The sequence below is a fragment of the Geotrypetes seraphini genome, chromosome 1, assembly GCF_902459505.1.
Source record: "Geotrypetes seraphini chromosome 1, aGeoSer1.1, whole genome shotgun sequence".
Classification (NCBI taxonomy): Eukaryota; Metazoa; Chordata; class Amphibia; order Gymnophiona; family Dermophiidae; genus Geotrypetes; species Geotrypetes seraphini.
In genome coordinates, this window is record NC_047084.1 from 227,657,331 (window position 1) to 227,678,222 (window position 20,892).

General features: G+C 41.7%; 1 long non-coding RNA gene across 1 annotated transcript; it reads left to right on the top strand.

The window, feature by feature from the left end:
* Positions 1 to 1,694: 1,694 nt before the first annotated feature.
* Positions 1,695 to 19,978, top strand: LOC117361962. Its single transcript, XR_004539774.1, has 4 exons — positions 1,695 to 2,059; positions 13,872 to 13,952; positions 19,384 to 19,420; positions 19,852 to 19,978. It is a non-coding gene; the product is annotated as an uncharacterized LOC117361962 (long non-coding RNA).
* Positions 19,979 to 20,892: the final 914 nt, after the last annotated feature.

The following is a 20,892-nucleotide window of genomic DNA, read 5'->3' on the forward strand; positions in this document are numbered from 1 at the left end:
TCTCTACCATTTGTATTCCAAAGTACAGTAAAACCTTGGATTACAAGTAACTTGGTATGCACGTATTTTGCAAGTTAAGCAAAACATTTTATTAAATTGTAACGTGATATACAAGCAATGTCTTGCAATACAAGTACATACAGTATCTTGTTTTTGGGTTGTAGAACGAATCATCTGAGTTTCCATTACTTCTTATGGGGAAATTCGCTTTATTATACAAGTGTTTTGGATTACAAACATGTTTTCGGAATGAATTATGGTCGTAAACCAAGGTTTTACTGTAATATGTTGCACAATCAGTTCCAGATTTCCTGTCATTGTAGGTACACAAACTGGGTGTCCTAGTACCAGGCTAGATGTTTGGATTACCAGAACTCATGCCCAGGCTCTGTTTCTGGATCTGTTTCAGCACTTAGGGCTCCTTTTATGAAGGAGCGTTTTTAGTATGCGCTACAATGTCACGCACGCTAACTCTGCGCTACACAGAAAATACTAATGCCAGCTCTATGGAGGCGTTAGCATGTAGCACGCGCGCTAAAACCGTTAGCGCACCTTCGTAAAAGGAGCCCTTAGTATTCACCTAGCTCATACCACAAATTAAAAGTGAGAATGAATATGTGAGTGCAAAATGACCATATGTAAAGTGCAATAATGGACTTATAGGAGCCTATACAAGTTCATGAATTGTAAACCACCTATTTTGCTGACAGCAACTCTGAAATTTCTGCTAATAATGTTCTCTCAAATTATACTGCACAGCTGCTTAAGTGCCACTTATCAGAAAACAAAATAATCTAGTAATTATTGTTGTTGTTACAACAAACAGTGTGTAGCATTGGAAAAGATTTGTGCCTGCCATATAGCTATTTTTATGGGAACATTAGCCTACATCAAAGAAGCCTGCATCTAAAGACAACATGAAAAACCCATCTGGGATGACACCAGAGTGAGTACCCAGTTTAGGGTTGCTGGCTAGCTCTATTTTGTCAGGACAAGATGATTCAGGAGTGCTGCTTTCTTAGATAAAGCAATATGGAAAAGAGACCCACAAGTTCATGCTTGCAGTGTGATTTTGTGTTCAATTCTGGAGACCACACCAGAAAAAGATATAAAAAGGATGGCTCCAGAGGAAGGCTACTAAAATGGTGCATGGTCTTCATCATAAGGCACATGGGGACAGACTTAAAGATCTCAATCTGTATACTTTGGAGGAAAAGCGGGAAAGGGGAAATATGAAAGAGATGTTGAAATGCCTACATGATGTAAACGCACATGAGTCGAGTCTTTCGTTTGAAAGAAAGCCCTGGAATGAGAGGGCATGGGATGAAGTTAAGAGGTGATAGGCTCAGGAGTAATCTAAAGAAATACTTTTTTACAGAAAGGATGGTGGATGTGTGGAATGGTCTCCCGGAGAAGGTGGTGGAGATAGAGACTGTGTCTGAATTCAAGAAAGTGTGGGATAGTCACGTGGGATCTCTTACAGAGAGAAAGAGATAATGGCTACTGCGGATGGATAGACTGGATGGACCATTTGGCCTTTATCTGCCATCATGTTTCTAAGAGTTCAGTAGAATATTACAGGATACAGTATTACAAAATATTGGATCTGCTTGTATGTAAACTGGCTCATCTCCTGCACCAGCATCTCAATTTCTGGGTCTGATAATTAATTTGACCTTGTGGCTGAGAGCCGGGGCCTGCTTTTTGGGGGCCATCTCCAATGACGCCTAGCAAGGTTTGAAAATCCTCTGCAGGGTGTTGTATCTAGCTTTTTCTGGATGTTTCAGCTGCAGGTATTTGAACGTTTGGGAGGTGGACTACTCAAGGTTTGATTATGGCTTTATCAGTAAAATGTCTAGCAGAGATCCTGCTTCTTAGTCGCTATTTCTGATTCTCCCACTCACCTGAACATTCACACCTAGGGAGGGGCCCTTACAGTTTGCATTCTGCTATACCTGGAGCATGAACATTTAACTCTCTATTTTGTCTCCACAGGACAGCTGCCTGATAGTGGGGAAGTTTTGAGCTTGCAGGACTTCCTTGCTGTTTGTGTCTTCAAGTAAGCTACCACCCCTAATCCTACCTGTCCCCATGTGCTTGGAAGAGAAGCTAGTGCTTCTCTGTGCTAAAATGGTCTTATTGCAGGATCTGGCTGCTGGACAGGAGATGCTACAGCCACTAGCCGCCAGACACACAAAGGATGCTGTGGACTCTGAGACCTGTGCCTCCTCCCAGGACCTCCTTCCTCCCCCTTTGTCTGTCTTATGCTCCTCCTCTTCAGCAGCCAGAGAAGAAGCCCCCCTTCAATGATTCCAGGGCTATCCCCATAGAGCAGGGGTAGGGAACTCCGGTCCTCGAGAGCCGTATTCCAGTCGGGATTTCAGGATTTCCCCAATGAATATGCATGAGATCTATTTGCATGCACTGCTTTCAATACATATTCATTGGGGAAATCCTGAAAACCCGAATGGAATACAGCTCTCGAGGACCGGAATTCCCTACCCCTGCCATAGAGCTAGGGGGTTTGTGTGCTGCTGCAGCCCCAGCTGACACAACTTCTTCTTGCAGTCCTTGATGTCCCGGTTGTTACAGTGGACTAGGTTGAGGTGCTCACAAATGGCCACCTACTCTTTCTCCATGCTGCAGGGCCATCCAGACTGATGCCCACCCTATTCCCCTGAACACAGAGTAAATTCTAGTTTCTCTACTGTCCGAGCACATCTGCTGGTTCATACCTATCAGGTTGCTATGGTGGAACAACAGACATATATATAGATATTCACCACCCACCTTGTGTATTTATTCCTCATCTGTGTCCATCCCCTTCCCTTCCCTACAATGCCCCCCTTCATCTGCCCATGTGTATGATTTTTTTTTTTTTTTTTAGCTCTATATGTTAGCGTAATCTTTTAAAAATGATGTCATATTGTTCTTTTCTGTATTTATTTATTGAAAGCAGTAGCCATTAGCATCAACTTTGACACGTAATGTGATATGTCACATCAGTTTTATCATCTGTATGTAGTCTTTCACAGCTGTATATTTCATGACATTTACATCTTGATGTCACATGAGTATCATCTCTCTATTATTTCCAACTTGTAAATCTCACCATGATCTTGTTAAGATTTGAGTATTAAACATGTCATGTGTCTTTCATTGTAACATTTTGCTGGGAACAGCAAACTCTAGTCTATGCCCTACATTTCCAGATCTGGAGGGCTTGTCCCTCACAGGTTGCTAGACCATGGACCTTTACATTGACCATTTTTCTCTCAGTGGGGTGTGTGACCAGGGGGTGGAGCTGGACCAGCCCTTTTGATGCAAGCAGTGAGAGTCAGACAGAGATACTTATTTAGGGGGTGATAAGTGTGCGACAACCAGAAATGTGGTCCCCCATCTGGGCCTAGCAGGCCAACATGCTACCTCACCTTTGTGACTAGCGAAGCCAATGTTTAGACCATGGCTGCAGGCTTCAGCATGGAATTGGCCTAGGGGAGCAGCAGGCAAACTGTGTGGCAGAGCTGCTGTCACACACCATGCAACCTCATCACCCTCACCTTTCTCTCAATATCTATTGTTAGTAGCATGTTGACATGTAAATGAACTCTGGCATCAATTGCCAGAACAGGTGGTGACAGCACTTAGTACAGCAGACATTAAAAGAGGGATATGCATAATGTCCACGTGTCATGATTAATAAGGATTTTGGGCGCCCCAATCTGGCCTTGGATATAAGCAAATATCCATTGTAGCCTTTGTGATCTTGACAGATATCTGTGAATTCGATTGGCCACTGTTAGAGTCAGGATACTAGGCTGGAAAGATGCTCTACATGCAGTGACGTACCTAGCATATGTGACACCCGGGGCCCATCATTTTTTGACACCCCCCTCATCTATATGAAAAATATGATTTTTAGTAACAATCCACATATCGCACAAGAGTTTACCTAGGAAAAGGCAGCATCTTGAACATTGCTTTGAGCACTAGAACACCAACACATACATTGTAAAACTAAACAAGCCAGATCCTGCACTGTCAATTGATCCTGTACAGTCAATGCTAACATAAAACCATGTCCTTTTCATACACACTGAACAGAGATACACTCTCGCCCAACATGGAATAATCACAAACTAAAAATAGAAATATGTAGACAAAAGTTAAACTGAACCACCAAGAAACCAGACTCTGCATACAATGCAACATCACAACACCACAGAAACAGTGACACATGTCCCCTAATACTGTGCAAAATATAAAGACAGTAGATGTAAATTTGAAAAAACTGATATATAACAATCACCACTTTACAAATTAACAATAGAAATAAAACAAATAATGAGAAATAAGAAAGTAAAGCAAAAAAAGTCTTTCTACCTTTTGTCATTTCTGCTTTAATCATCTTCTCTTCACTCTCTTCTTTCTATATAGCATTTGTCCTCTCTTCCTTCCATGCAACATCTGTACCCCCCTTTGCTCCTTCCACCCATCTTCTGCCCTCTCTCTCTACCCCCTTCCATCCACTGTCCACTCTCTCTGTCTTCCATATGGCATCTTCCCTCTTTCTATGTCCCTTCAATATCCTGTGCCCCCTCTCTCCTTTGTACATGATTCATTTCAGCTTCACCACCTCTCCATTTTTCTGTCTCCACCCCCTTCCCTATGCTTTGGCATCGCTCTCTGTTCTCCTTTCCTTCCTTCCCACGCCACACCATGGTCTCCTTCCAATTCCCCCTCCCCCTCCATTATCTGGCATCTCCTCTTTTTCCTTTCTCTCCCTCCCTGCTTCCTTCCTTTCCCCTGTTCTTGTATCTGGCTCCTTCCCTCCCCCCCATGCCCTGGCATCTCTCCCTCCCCTTCCATGGCCAGGTATCTCCCTTCCTTCTTTCCCTTGGACTTGGCATCTCTGGATCCTCTCCCTTGTCTTCCTTCTCTCTCCCCTTCCCTGTGCAGCAGCAGCATTTCTCTCCCCCCCCCTCCCTTCCCTGTGCAGCAGTAGCATTTCTCTTCACTTCCCTGTGCACAGCAACAACATTTCTGGCTGATTCCTTGCTGCAGCTAGTTTTCAATTCAAAGCCATGGGCATCGACACCTCGCACAATCCGCGGTAGTGTCGGAAGCCTTTTCTCTGGCGTCATGATGTCATAGGGAATGTTTCCGACGCAGCCGCAGATCGCGTGAGGAGCCGACGGCTGCGGCTTTAAACGGAAAAACCACTGCTGCAGGGGAGCGGCCAGAAGCTAAACATCTCCCGGAGGGAGCACAAGTTGGGCCGTGGATGCCTCTGAGTTAAAGTTTACTGCCGCTGCTGCTGGACCTGCCCCCCCTTGGTACGCCACTGTCTACATGTAGAGGTATGGCCACTCTTGTGTCTGTCTAGCTATGGACTTCAGTTTAGGGATCAACGCTGTTGTACCAGGGTCTGTAGCAGACCCACCATTTGCACCAGGATTTGCAGGTGTTTCTTGAACTCCTGCATCAAGTCCCTATGCATGACGGACACTTGCTACAGGAGGGGATCAGGGTGGCTGACCCCAGCACTTCATTGGATTTGCATACTTTTCTCCTTCTTGCAACTGGAGCATAATATTAAACAAGGAAAGGAATTCAGCTACTTTCTCTGCTGCCAGTTCACATGTCCATGCAACTGCTGGTAGCGTAGCAAAACTTCTCTGTGTTTGCATAGTCCAATTACAGTCCTTGTGGAATTTATCTTCTGTTTCATTTTATGTTTCTATTACACGATTTATTGTGCAACAGAAAGGAACCGAGTAGATTATAATCAGATAGAAATAAATAGGACATTGTTTTATCAAAAGCATGACAAATTCCAAAGATAGCGACAAATCATTAAATCAATCTCAGAGTTAGTACATTTCCTCACCATACTTTCTTAGATTAACTAATAGAAACATGAGCCCTAAAAGTTGCACATTCATCTTTTCTAGGATGAAGGATGCTTCTAGTCTTGAATGTTAGGTTTATTTCTTTGAATCTGACCATGAATCTGAGAGAGTGTGATGGAAGCTGAGACTGTAATTCTGTAGCTTGGCACCAAGAAGTAGGCACCACAATGACATGCATTTAGTGCCATTTCTATAGCGGCTTCAGGGCACGCCTAAGGTCAAAAACTGGCCTTAGTGTGAAAAGAGAATCAATGACGTATACTCTCTTGTACTGTACTAAATATAAAGTTAGTAGATGTAGAATTCATACTGATATAATCCAATCACTACATTAAAAAATTAACAAATAAAAACATGTAAATTAAATGATGCTTTTTTCATTGGAATAACAATAAAAATATATGAAGGCCAAAAACTCTTTTCATAGATCAAGTTAATACACCATAACAGCAGTATACTGCCCAAGCCTGAAGGAGGCTTTAACCTCCAAAAGTTAGAGACCTTGTCAAAAAATGTATTTATTCTGATAAAAAAGTATAAACTTATTTTCCTATTTTTTATTCTCATTTTGCTTAGTTTGTTAATTTATATTCTAATTATGTGGAGAAAAGTAGATCACATGCTTAATCAATAATAAATCCCATCCTATTAACCTTTAAAGTAGTTAGCTAATACAGGTACCACATTACAAAAAATACAGCCACACCTCATGCGACTTGAACTACTGCCCATCATATCTGCTTACAAATGCCTCCCTTAAATTCAAAACCAACCTCATGCAATGGATTCAAAGCACTCTCATAGAAGGTCAATTCCCACAAGATCTTGGAGAGATCATAATCACACCCCTACTGAAAGATCAAAAAGGCCCTATAGACGCTCCTACCAACTACAGACCTATCGCTTCGATCCCATTATATGTCAAACTGATTGAAGGACTTGTGGCTCAATACCTCACCAACTACCTATTTGACCATAATATACTTCACTCCTCTCAATCAGGATTTAGATCTCACCACAGCACGGAAACACTACTAGCAACACTACTAGACATAGCCCGACAACACCTCAGTAAAGGACACAGGATCCTAATTATCCAACTAGATCTTTCCGCCGCCTTCGATCTAGTCGATCACACCATATTACTCCAGATACTTGATGCAATCGGGATCTCAGGGGTGGTTTACAATTGGTTCCAAGGATTCCTTAAAACAAGAACGTACAGAGTTAAGACAAACAACACGAAATCTAACCCATGGTCAAATCCATGCGGAGTCCCGCAGGGGTCACCACCAGTGTTCCCTCTAAGCGGGCGGGTGTTGTGAGCAAACTTTTTTCACCGTGAGCCAAAAATATCGGGCGCCAGCAAGTTATGAGCCAACTCGCCCGATTCTCCTCTCGCCGCCCTGCCATCTGCCGTACGCCTCTTCCGATCGTGCGCTGTGACGAGAAACGTGTGCGCTGCGATGTAATATTTTGTGCGCCAGCGCACGCCAGCGCAGCTTAGCGGGAACACTGGTTCAAATGGTTTTATTTATTTCCCCAAATTTATTTTTGTTATACGCATTGAAAATATTTGATATTGCGTTTAAATCAAAATCTCAATAAACTTGAAACGAGTGCCCGTGAGATTGTGGGAGGGTTAAATACTCAAAACTTAGAAGTTTTTGCTACGCCAGCTTTCTGGTATCTTTACATACAGTGGCGTACCTAGCATATGTAACATCCGGGGCCCATCATTTTTTGGCACCCCCCCCCATCTGTAAGAAAAACATGATTTTTAGTAACAAACCACACGTCACACATGAGTACCTAGGAAAAGGCAGCATCTTACATATTGCAGTGAGCAGTACATCAATACACCCATTGTAAAACTAAACAAGCCAGACCAGCACAGATTAATCCTACACCGTCAATCCTAACAGAAAACCATGTCTTTCGAACACACAGAACACAGAAAACACCTTCGCCTAGTAAGGAATATGTAATCACAAACTAACCCCTCCCTCTTTTACAAAACTGTAGTGTGGATTTTAGCTACGGAGGTAACAGCTCTGATGCTCATAAAATTCTGAGCATCAGAGCTGCTACCACCAAGGCTGGTGCTAAAAACGCTTCACAGTTTTGTAAAAGGGGGGATAAAATAAAAATACATAGACAAAGGTTAAATTGAACCAGCAAGAAGCTGGACTCTGCATACAATGCTTCACAGAAACAGTGACACATGTCTCCTAAAGCAATAAATAAATAGAAATTTTTTTCTACCTTTGTCTTCTGTGGTTTCTCCTTTCCTCATCTTCTTGTAACTCTCTTCCTTCCATCCACTGTCTGCCGTCTCTCTTCCCCTATATGGCATCTTCTCTCCTTCTATGCCCCTTCCAGAAACTGTATGCCTCCCCCTTCCATCTCTCCTTTCACCCCATTGGTCTGGCATCTCTCTCCTCGCCTTCCCTCTCCCACACCTCTCCTCATAGTCTGGTATCTCCCCTTCCCTGATTCTCTGGCATCTCTCTCCTTTCCTTTTCTTCCATCTTTCGTTCCCCCTCCATGCTCTCACATCTCCCCCTTCCTTTTCCCTTAGACTGGCATACCTTCCTCCTATGCTCCAAGCCCTGGCATCTCCTTTAATTCCCTCCCTCATCTTCCTTCTCCCTCCAGCTGGGTACCGCAACACTCTTCCCTGCAGCTCTGCACTTCCCCACAATTGCCATGCTTCGGTTCCTCTTCTTCCTTCCTCCCCCCCCCCCCCCCCCCGCGGGACCCTGCGGCACCATCACCTCTTACTCCCTCTAATGTCGGCCCTGCAGCTCCAGACTTCCTCGCACCTTCTCCCCTCCCCCTTTGGATCGCTATTATTTTAAATGTTATAGCCGCGGAGCTGTATCCATCAGTGGATATGTCTAACCTCGGCCTGCCCCGGAACTCTTACTGCAACAGTGACTTCCTGTTCCTGCCTAGACGGGCGGCTGCTGCAGTAAGAGTTCCGGGGCAGGCCGAGGTTAGACATATCCACTGATGGATACAGCTCCGCGGCTATAACATTTAAAATAATAGCGATCCAAAGGGGGAGGGGAGAAGGTGCGAGGAAGTCTGGAGCTGCAGGGCCGACATTAGAGGGAGTAAGAGTTGATGGTGCCGCAGGGTCCCGCGGGGGGGGGGGGGGGTAGGAAGGAAGGAAGAAGAGGAACCGAAGCATGGCAATTGTGGGGAAGTGCAATCCCCCCAATGCGTCCCCTTACCTTACCGACGCGTGTGTGCGCTGTGAAGAGAAACTTTGCGCTGCGATGTAATATTTTGTGCGTGAGCGCAGGCCAACGCAGCTTAGCGGGAACACTGGTCACCACTATCGCCCATTCTATTCAATCTCTTCATCTCCTCCCTCGGCACCACTTTAGACAACCTAAATGTAACATCATTCAGCTACGCAGATGACATAACTATTCTCCTCCCCTTTGAAATCCAAGACCACACCTCAACAGGACACCTGGAAATAATTCTGGATGAAGTAGAAAAATGGATGACAAACCACAAACTGAAACTAAACTCGGACAAAACCAAATTCCTAATGCTTGAAATGGAAAAAAACCCATCCATAACAGACCTAGAAATTAAAGCAACCAAATACCCAATCCAGACCTCACTCAGAATCTTGGGAGTGCTGATAGACAGATGCTGCACTATGCAGACCCAAATCAACAAAACTACCCAAAAAGCATTCTTCACAATGCGCAACTTAAGAAAAATAAGGAAATTCTTTGACAAAGAACACTACAGGATAATTGTACAATCCCTGGTACTAGGTCTCGTGGACTACTACAATATCCTTTATCTACCATGCCCCACAAACATGATCAAAAAACTTCAAACTTTTCAGAACAAAGCCCTTAGACTAATTTACTCACTCGGAAAATTTGACCACATCACCAATGCCTACCTAGACTCACACTGGCTACCGATTCGAGCCAGAATTCAATTCAAACTATACTGTCTACTCTTCAAAGTAATTAACGGTACTGCACCCACCTACCTAAATGACCGCCTAAACCGTAACCTTCCAACCAGAACAAGAAGAACACTGACATCATTCACATACCCACCACTCAAGGGTACTCACCGCAAAAAGCTTTATGATAGCCTCCTGGCAACACATGCTGCAAAACTCGAACCTTCCATCACCAGATTGTTAACCACAACATCAGACCTCAAGACATTCCGTAAAGAAATCAAAACACTGCTGTTCAAAAAGCATATACAATCTACCTAACCTCCCTCACCCCATCCCCCAAGAAACCAAAACACTGCCGTCCAAAACATCTTCCGATGTTATTAAGTCTTTACTATCATTCTGTTATTAAGTCTCTATCCTCAAACTGTATTCTCTATTGTCATGTACCATCCTGGAAATGTCCAGTTCTCTTATGTAATCCGCTTTGAACCGCAAGATACAAGCGGAATAAAAATCACTAATGTAATGTAATAAATTAAAAATTACTCCCCCCCACCACCACCACCACCAAGCGTCAAAGCAGCAATGCAGCATTTAGCACCCTGGGCTGCAGTAGACTCTCTACTGTAGCTTAGTAAAAGAGGGCTTACAGGTAATTTTTTTTCCTACCTTTGTTGTCTGGCCATTTAATTTTTATAATTGTGATGACCCCAGTCTCTGGTTACTGCTTTCTGTCTTCTTTTAATTCATTTTTCAAAAGACTCCTATCATTTGTCATTTTTTCTCTCCATCTGTCTTCTTTATCTCCTTCACAACATCCAACTCAAGCACCAATCTGTTCCTCTAAGTTTTCTTTTATTTTTTTCTGCATCTCTATTTAGATATAATTCATTCTAAATTATCCCAGTACTCCCACTTGTTACTACCTACAGTTTATCTGCTCTTTCCCTCATCCATGTCCTCCCATTCTCCTTCCTCTTATTCCCCAGTCTTGCACTCTTTCTTCTCTCTCTACCCCCACCTTCCAGTATCTCCTTTCTGTATTTTCCTCCTTCCAATCCAGCATTTCCTGTGTCTCTCTCCGCTTCCATCTAGTACCGCCTGTCTTGTTTCTCTCTTTCTCTCTCCAGCCTTCCAGCATTATTTCTCTATATCTTCCTCTCCCCAATCCAGCATCTCCTGTATGTTTCTCCCATCCATCCAGCATCTTCTCTTGTGTCTTTCTCTCTCTCCTACTATCCAGCATCTCCTTGTTTTTTGTCCACTCATTCCATTCAGAATCTACCCTGTCCCTGCATTCAACATTGCCCCTGTTAATCTGTCTCTTCCCCCATCCCCCTGTACTCTTCAGCATTATCCATGTTTGTCTCTCCTCATGCAACAATGCCCCATCTAACATTGTTCCATCTTTCTCTCTCCTTCATTCAGAATTGCCCCTGTTTTTCTCATTTTGCACCTTCCATGTAGGGGAGGGGAGAGAGAGGGCCAATATTGGGAAAGCCCCCAGGTGAGGAAAACTGCAGTTAGACCTAAGGAGGCTGCCTCTCCAAACCTCTTATACTTGGCACTTGTGCCTTCCCGTATGATAATGATGTATAGGGTAAATTTCCTCCTTTCTGGAAACAGCAAGATTAAAGTCAGTGTATATCGAGTATTACTTAAAACTTCTAGGTGTTACTAGAGGTACCCTTAAAGCAGGATCCTAAGGTCTCTCTACACATATGTTAATTTTAAAACATCAGCTATAAAACTTTTGATACCTGGGGTTTAACAGTGCACTTGAAACTGTATTGGAATGTTCCTCTAAGCAAAATTGAACTGGGGGTAGAAAAATCCTTATCCATAGGCACAATCATGACTTCAATTTTCTTAAAATGTAAAACCATTCTCCTCAACCACCCATTATTTGTTTAAAACTTTCCTTTCAACTTCCAACCAATTACACATGAAATTATTTTGAGTATGTTATCACTCTATTAATATCACACTAACTGGCTAAACATTACCATCAAGCCTGAGGAAGAAGAAAGCTCTGTATTAATTATGAACAGAAAAATGCTGGCACTATCATCTTGATATAGGGACATTGGATCATTTGCTATATTATTGTCCCTTGATACTCAAATTCTGGAAATCCATTTGGGATCAAATTATTACGATATTGGAAGTTCCACTATCCTTATCATATGATATAATGTTATTTGGAATGATATTATTACCCACAAAACTAATTAATTGCTCATCATCGTGACAGGAGTAGCCATGCAGATGATAATGAAAAATTGGAAAAGTTGGGATAACTTAAATTATAGTTTCTGGTGGGAATCCTTATGTCAGATTTATAAATTTGAAAACATTAATTCTATACAGAGGGCACATCATAACAAATTCAAGGAAATTTGGGGCCTGTTAACAAAATATTGTAAGTTATGAATTATTAATATTATTTCCCTTTGATTCATTAAAGATTGTTATACACATCCAGGAGGGTTAGGGTGGGTTTTAATAGCTGTATATTATTTGTTGGAGCAGAGTGCAATATGTTATATTACTTGATTGTTCAACTGTTTACACTATGTATTTGATTTAAAAATGAATAATAAAAAAAAAAAGATTATGGACAGAAAAATGTACATTGAAGAAGAGCAAAGATTGCTCTCAAACAGTACACACTACATGAAGCAGACTAAGTGCTCCTTTTACGAAGCTGTTTTAGTGGTTTAACGCACATAATAGTGCGTGCTAAACTGCTGGCCGCACTTAGACGCTAACACCAGCATTGAGCTGGCGTTAGTTCTAGCCATGTAGCGCGGGTTTAGCGTGTGCTAAAATCACTAACGCGGCTTTGTAAAAGAAGCCCTAAGGAACCCATGCAGGAATATACTAACTAATTTTAAAAAATCTTAACAATTTTCAAAGCAAGTACCATCACAACTTACAAAAGTCAGACCACAACTACTTTTCTGTGGGCACATTCTACATGCTTCCTAAGATCCATAAACCTAGAATCCCTGGCAGAGCCCAAATCAAATCTGGTACTACTGGCACACTCGCAGAAGAAACATCTGGACTTATTGAGGGAACCCTTAAACTCCTATGACACAAGACAAATAGCTTCATACCGGATGCTACTATTTTTGCAAATAGTGTGCAGTGATTTTTGATTGTTTTTCTATGCTCAATTCTTAACTTCATTTGCCATTGTTCTTTACAGTGCCTAGTTGTCAGAAGTGAATTGATTTTCAGCATTGGCCAGCAAGGCAGGATTAAAGCATAGGGAAACTAGGCATGGGCCTAGGGCCCAACTATTTAGGAGGGGCCCTCTCAAATGTATAAGTCAAGGCAGATTTTTGCCCTGGTACATTAGCTGCTACCAGAGAGAAGAAAATTGGATGGGAGCGGAGGGCACAGAGCCAATGTTGGCTCTGCATACTATCTCATTCCCTGTTTACTGCCTTCTAGTCAGCAGCAGGAACCATTGAGCAGGGGCTTCTTATCTGATGTTTCCTCCTTTGCCAGTTTTCCTCTGTAGTCAGAATTGTGCAATTACAATGAGGGGCCCAACATACCTGCTTGCCTAGGGCCCAACAAAGGGTTAATCCTGCCATGTTGGCCAATGCTTTTGTGAACCCTGGGGCAGGCGTGTTCCAAAACATGGTCCATGTCAGGTCTTTTCAGCTGTTGGTGACTTATGAATAAAAGATTACTTATAGGTCCACCCCTACTTTTGGTCTCATCAATGCAAACATTAGCATGTGACCTCCAAAAATATATTTACAAAAGCTTACAATTGATTTGCATTAAATCTGGGCTTAGTGCATGGGAAAGCCTGAATTAGGACGCATTAAACCTGGATTTTTAAGTGTACTTTAATAAAAGAGCTTTACGTTTGTATGCATTGTCTTTATTCCTTCATGCAGGATGTAAACCCCATAACAAAGACCTCAGATTTTGTCTATTTTTAAATGACATTTTGTGTTTTCCAATATGTTTCTTCCTGCTTCCATTCTCAGTTTCTTCACTTGCTGATGGTGACATGAAAAAAAAATCACACATTGGCGTTAATGTGACTGAATTCAAGAAAAGATGACAAGGTGATATATTCTAGTACTGTGCTAACTGAGCCTTCAAATGAAAAATAAGCTGTCTGGAATCTTTCAAATAAACATTTTCTTGGCTTTGACTTATGGGGGATTTTTTTCTCTTAGTGCACATATGGTATAGAAATTACAGTTATGTTATGTTTTATCTTATGTGATGATATGTTTATGCATCTTCATAAATTGCTTTATGAAACAATACCATTGAGGTTTACAGGACTGAGTAGATGGAGCACAATAACTGAGGACTGAAATGAGGGAAAAGGGAGGCAGCCATAGAATGCTACAAGGAGAAAATACTGTTAAGAATGCCAAGTCACTGAGACCCAAGCAAATAATATCATAAGCCAGGATAGTCTTTGGACACACTGGCATTACACTTATTTGCAAGAATTGATATATACCCCCTAATTCTATAACTTTCCACCTTAGGTCCCAATTGTGTAAGTATAGAAGACTAGCACTTACTAAGGTTGCATTTTGATCATAATTTTAAATCTCATAATTAATCACAAGATTAAGAGCAGGGGCATAGCCAGCAGTCAATTGGGGGGAGGGGGGCACAGGGGTGGAAAATAAGAAGTGTTTGTCCAGCTAACTTTGGACTCCTTTTACAAAGCTGTGCTAGCGCTTTCTATGTGGCAAATGCAATGAAGCCCATAAGACTTGAATACGCTTTGTCGCATTTCTTGCGTGGGAATTGCTAATGTGGCTTTTGGAAAGGAGACCTTTAGGAGCAAACCTGGCCAAATCTTCATGGTTAAAATTTCCCCTACTCAATGTTTGTACTTTTCTAAGGAGTAAATAATGCCCCAAAATCCTCTGCTCTGTAACTTTATCAAATTTTGCGCTCATAAGGAATTGTAGCTGTAACTTTGGAGTTCTGCTTAAGTGCTTTGATTAAAAGGACTATGAAGGGCCATTGAAAAGGTCTCAGTCCAACCAAGAAAAGAATGATGTGGAACCATGAAACTTACAAGAAAAGCGTGGAAGTTATTCCACACTTTTCTTGACACTTTTCGTTTCATTTCATATTATTCAAACAAAAAGTGTCAAGAAAAGAGTGGAATAACTTGTAAGTTTCATGGAACCACATCATTCTCTTTTTGGTTGGGCTGAGTACTTTTCAGCGGCCCGTAGAACCTGGTACCTGTGCAAATGATTGATTACAAGTATCTGTTAGTACTCACTGCACTGCTTCAGGGATACTATAGTGCTAGTTTAATTACAGGATGGGTAAGTGGCTTGTGTACATAACCAAGTACACAATTTTATTTTCTCATTTCTGCACGTAAAGCATTGTTTTGATTTGGTTTTGGTTAATTTATTTATATGTTATGTGTTATGCACAGAAATTACTGAAAATTGCCCTCATAATTTTCAAAACTTTTTACACCGACCGACAGCTATTTACCTGCAAATTGTTCATTTTTTCTTTGCAGGTAAAAAGTACCTAGTCTAGTCACAGCATGAATGTACATGGTTTGGCATCTATCCCTTCCCTTTCCGGCCCCAACTACAGTTCATAAGCTCTCTAAATTCCATCCCCCTCCCTCTGGTGCCCTTAAAATCAAGTCTTTGGCTTAGATATATTAGCAGCAGTGATACTCATATGCTGCCTGTGGTCTGCACCAGGAATTTCCCACACTTGAGAAAACAGGAATTTGTGTCAGAAGGGGCAGGATGGGTCAAAGGGAAAGTCCCGGTACAGGCTGACACTCCTGGGCTGAAGACTTGATTTTAAGGTACATCGGAAGGGGGCTGGGGAAGGAATTGAGAGAACTTATAGAACTGTGGTTGGGAATGGGAAGGGAAAGTTATCAAACTGTGTTTGGGGGGGGGGGGAAGCGACAGAAGAGAGGGAAATGCTGTGCAGCACAATTAGTCATGATTAATTTTTTAAAATACAACTAATAACATGTTAATTGTAGTGTTAATCATGATTAATGTGCAGCCCTAGCACTTAACACATATGCTTGGTTATTCTGTAATTATGTGTGTAAGTGCTAGCCACATGCTGAGCGGTATTCTATAAGGCTTGCAACTCGCTTACTGTGTAAATATAAGGAGGTGTACACATGGGTAGGTCCCATATGCATATATGTGCCTTATAGAATACTGGAAGTTACATGCAAAAGTATGCATTTAGGGACATGCACTTATGCCTGCTATTGACATGACCTAAAAGCTGACTTACACTGGCATTCTATAATGGAATCAGATACCATTATAGAATTAGCACTCAGCATGCTGCACCTTGGCACTTACAATCACTGTCTGGCTGGCCTGGAACTTCCTCCCCGTTAGAACTGACGCCGAAGGTGAAGTCTTGTGGGCCCGGTGCATGTAAGTGCCAGGCCTGGCTTGGGGAAGGAGCAGGGAGAAATTGGCTGCTGGCTTGGGGGTGGGGGTAGAGAAAGAATTGGGGAAGTGGCGAAATCGGCAGGATGACTTGGTGAGGACAGGGGGATAGAGTGAGAGAAAGAAAGAAAGACAGGCAAGCAGGGGGAGAGAGAAAGAAAGGCAGAAATAAAGAGGGCGACCAGGGGGAGAGAGAAAGAAAGGCATAAATAAAGAGGGGGACCGGGGGGAGAGAGAAAGAAAGGCAGAAAGAAAGAAATATTTGCTTTATAGAAGAAGGAGCAGAGACTCATGAAATCACCATACAGAAAGGTAGGAAAAATGATTTTATTTTCAATTTAGTGAGCAAAATGTGTCCGTTTTGAGAATTTATGTCTGCTGTCTATATTTTGCACTATGGCTCCCTTTTACTAAACCGCAATAGCGGTTTTTAGCGCAGGGAGCCTATGAGTGTTGAGAGCAGCGTGGGGCATTCAGCACAGCTCCCTGCGCTAAAAAACACTATTGCAGTTTAGTAAAAAGGGCGGGGGTATTTGTCTATTTTTGTATAGTTGTTACTGAGGTGACATTGCATAGAGTCATCTGCCTTGACCTGTTTGAAAAACCCCCCGACTATTAATGATAATTAACATTTTCTCTACGTACAGTGTGCTTTGTGTTTCTTTTAAATTTTATTGTTTGTAGATCATTTTGACTTGGTCATTTTAAAAGTAGCTTGCAAGCCCAAAAAGTGTAGGCACCCCTGCTGTAAACAGTGGTGTCCGCGTCCCAGCTTGTGCTCCCTCCGGCAGTTGTTTCACTTCTGGCCGGCTCCCCTGCTCAAAACCGCGGGCATCGACTCCTTGCGCGATTCGCAGCTGTGTCGGAAGCATTCCCTTTGAAGTCACAACGTCAGAGAGAAGGCTTCTGACACAGCCGCAGATCGCGTGAGGTGTAGATGCCTGTGGCTTTGAGCAGGGGAACCGGCCAGACATGCTGGGCAGATAAGAGATGTTGCTGCTGCACAGGGAAGGGGAGGGGTGTGAGAAATGCTGCTGCTGCATAGGGAAGGGGGGGAGAAATGCTGCTGCAGCACAGGGAAACAGGGGAGCACCCAATTGGGGATTGGGAGAGAGAGAGAGGAAGGAAGGAGAAGGAAGACAAGGTAGAGGAACCAGAGATGCCAAGTCCATGGAAGGGAGGGAAAAGAAAAAAGGAAAGGAGATACCAGACCATGGAGGGGGAGGAAAAGATGCTATGGCATGGGGGGGAGGGAAGGGAAGGAGATAGAGATACCACACCATGGTGTGGAGTAGGAAGGAAGGAAGGAAAGGAGAAGAGAAAGAGAGAGAGATGCCAAAACAAAGGGGAGGGGGTGGAGACAGAAAAACGGAGAGGGGGTGAAGCTGAAATGAATCATGTGCAAAGGAGAGAAGGGACCCCGGATATACAGTTTATTGAAGGGACATAGAAAGAGGGAAGATGCCATATGGAAGAGAGAGAGAGGATGGACAGTAGATGGAAGGGGCAGAGAGAGAGAGGGCAGAAGCTGGGTGGAAGGGGCAAAGAGAGGGCAGATGTTGCATGGAAGGGAGAGAGAACAAACGCTGTATAGAAAGAAGAGAGCAAAGAGAAGATGATTAAAGCAGAAACGACAAAAGGTAGAAAGATGTTTTTTGTTGCTTTACTTAGAATCAAGTAGTATTGTAACTGTATTGATAAAAGTTTATAAATAGGAAATGGAAATAAGGCAAGTTTTTGGACAAACCCCCTTAGGACAGTATACCATAACAGCAGTATACTGTACTTTTCTGAAGAAAGATGTGGCCTCTGAAAGCTAATTGAAAAATGGATTAGTCCAATAAAATGGTATTTTCTTATTTCTCATTATTTGTTTTATTTTTATTTGTTAATTTGTAAAGTGGTGATTATTATGTATCAGTTTTTTCAAATTTACATCTACTGTCTTTATATTTTGCATAGTATTAGGGGACGTGTCACTGTTTTTGTGGTGTTGCATTGTATGCAGAGTCTGGTTTCTTGGCGGTTCAGTTTAACTTTTGTCTACATTTTAGTTTGTGATTATTCCATATTGGGCCAGGGTGTATCTCTGTTCTGTGTGTATGAAAAGGACATAGTTTTCAGTTGGCATTGACTACAAGATCAATTGACTGAGTGGGATCTGGCTTGTTTAGTTTTACAATGTATGTGTTGGTGTTCTAGTGCTAACTGCAGTGTTTAAGATGCTGCCTTTTCCTCTTGTGCAATATGTGGATTGTTACTAAAATCATATTTTTGATATAGATGGGGGGGGGGGCTGTCAAAAAATGATGGGCCCCGGGTTTCACATATGCTAGGTACATCACTGCTGACCACCTTAAGATCATCACATACAATCACACCCAAGTCCCACTCCTCTTTCATGCACAAAAAACTGTACCGTTCCTCCAGGTTTTTGCAGCCCAAATGCATTGTCCTGCACTTTAAAGCATTAAATTTTAGCTGCCAAATTATGGACCATTCTTCAAGCTTTACCAGGTCCTTTTTCATGTTATCCACACCATCAAGGGTGTCTCCCTTATTACAGATTTTGGTATTATCTGCAAAGAGGCAATCCTTATCATACAACCCTTCAGCAATATCATTACAAAAAAGTTTAAAAGAACAGGCTCAAAAACCGAACCTTGCAGTGGCACATGACTAATATCCCTTTTCTCTGCGTGGGCTTCATTTACCACTACACTCTGTAGCTTTCCACTCAACCAATTCCTAACCTAGTCTGTTACTTTGGGGCTCATTCCAAGGCCACTGAGTTTATTTATTAATGCCTGTGAGGAACAATGTCAAAGGCTTTGCTAAAATCTAAATTTACTACATATAGAGCTCTCCCTCTATCCAACTCTGTGGTCAGTCACAGAAATTGATCAGATTTGTCTGACAAGACCTGCTTCTAGTGAAACCATTTTGCCTTGGGTTCTGTTAGCCAGTGGATTCCAGAAACTTCACTATTCTTTGTTTAAAAAGTGTTTCCATAATTTACTCCTCATGCTTCTTCATCATTATGATTTATAACTTACCTCCACAGCTTGTTTGCGGTTTTTACTGAGTTTTTCTCCATTTGGGTAGGTCCCACAACACTATCATAATATTTATAATATTTCTTTCTCTATTGGTTTTAGATCTGGCTATATTTGTTTTTCTTTTTGGTGATATATTTAGTAGTTTCTTTCTCTTTCGGTTTGCTTCAACACCATCTTGCTATTATTTACAGTTGGCTTGACACATACTTGCATGACACATTGGTCACCTCTACTTTTTTTTTGCTTTGGATGTCCTTCATTACCTCTATAATTTTTATTTTTACTTTTAATTCTATTTTCAATTTCAGTTTTGGTTTCCCACTTGTAAGGTTTTGTCCTTTATGGTTTTAAGGTTTGCACTTTATGATTTTAATTTTCAATTCTGATTTGCCCCCTTTTTTACTTTATAAATGCTTATGTATACATATGTATTAATATAATTCTATTTTGTATGTTTCACTCTGATCTATCAGGACCCCTGATGAAGGTGTATTTTCCGAAACACGGACCGTGTTGGATCCATTGGTTTATTTGCCTTTAGGCAACGTTTTTAACCACATTTTAATTATTGTTAAAATAAACTTTGCCTGCATCATTGTACGCCAGTCTGCAGTTTTTTTTTTTTTTTTGGTTTGTCCATAATTTACTTACCACAGAAGTCAGACTTACTGGCCTGTAGTTCCCTATCTTTTCCTTAGGTAGGTGGGAGGGAATTAAATACTAAACAGAGGTTTTCCTCAATCGCTATCTGTGCTCCAAACTGATGTTATCTTATGGTTTAAAATGTAACATACATACTAATCTAGACTCAAACATTAACAGTGACGTTAAAGGCTACATTATTTTCTAAACTGAATTTGCTAAATAAGCAGAGTAATTAAACAAACAAAAATACAATTAAATTACCTGCTGAATCCAAAGTTTGCCTTTTCCCAATTCTGAATGCCAGCAGCTAAGATACTCCAATGAAGTTTTCTTCTCCCCAGCAAGTCTTCACTCAGCACCTCTTCAGGAGCAGGAGCAGCTGAGTTACACTAAACTAAACTTTAAGTTTGTATACCACATCATCTCCATAAAGATAGAGCTCGGCAGGTTTACAGGTAATTCAATAAATGAGGGAAGAATATAATAAGAAATTAGAGGTTATGAAGAGGATATCTATAGGAAAATAAGATGGTCCGCGCATGCGTCCCGATCACGTTTTAAATAGGTGATAGCTTTACGTTTTGGAGAAAAGCCAGGTTTTCAGATGCTTTCGGAATAATTGGAATGAGCCTAGGTTCCGCAGCGGGGCAGGGAGGTTATTTCTGAGTTCTGGTTAACTTTATGTAGCTGGGCTTCTAATGTGATGTTAGCTATACCTCCTGTATGAGTCACACTACACTTATTCTGCCCTTTCAACTTTTCCCTGGTTTAATTAGTCACTGTTTAATTGACAGATAACTGAACAATAGAAAGACCTTTGCAAAAATATACTGTATAGGGTTACTTTCTCTATTAAATAATTTCAAACA